We start from the raw sequence: 650 nt of genomic DNA on the forward strand, positions 1-650 counted from the left end.
GAAGGAGGGGTCGTCAACTCCGTAGTCGAACTGGGCAGCAGCAGCGTCGGTCTCGGAGTCTACCGGAAAGGAGTAACGGAGGGGGAACACAATAAATAACAGAGCAATCAAATGTAACACAAAGCAAGACGCGGCAATACGTTGTGCTAGGGGTGTCCTAACGTAGGGATAGGCGATACCGGTGAAGGGGGAAACATCCGGGAAAGTATTCCCGGGGTTTCGCGTTTTCGGACGGATGAACCGGAGGGGGAAAGTTGCGTGTTTGGTATGTTAGAGGTGTGTGGTGGACGAACGGGCTGCGTATCCGGGTTCGTCTCGTCGTTCTGAGCAACTTTCATGTAGAAAGTATTTTCATCCGAGTTACGGATTAAAAGATATGATTTTCTAAAGATTTCAATCATTTTCTGATTTTATTTATTCATTTAAATCCAACCTTATCCAAAACAGTGTTTGCTGACGTCATCATGACGTCACCATGACGTCAGCAGTCAACAGGGGCGTTGACTGGTCAAACTAACGTGTGGGTCCAGCGGGGCCCACCTGTCATACCCTGTTTAGGCTAATCAGGTTTTAGCTAAACTAATCACAGTTTAATTAGACTAATTAGTTAATTTGATTAATCTAATTATGATTAATTAACTTAATTAATT

The sequence above is a fragment of the Triticum dicoccoides genome, chromosome 6A (assembly GCF_002162155.2).
Source record: "Triticum dicoccoides isolate Atlit2015 ecotype Zavitan chromosome 6A, WEW_v2.0, whole genome shotgun sequence".
In the NCBI taxonomy this organism is placed as follows: domain Eukaryota; kingdom Viridiplantae; phylum Streptophyta; class Magnoliopsida; order Poales; family Poaceae; genus Triticum; species Triticum dicoccoides.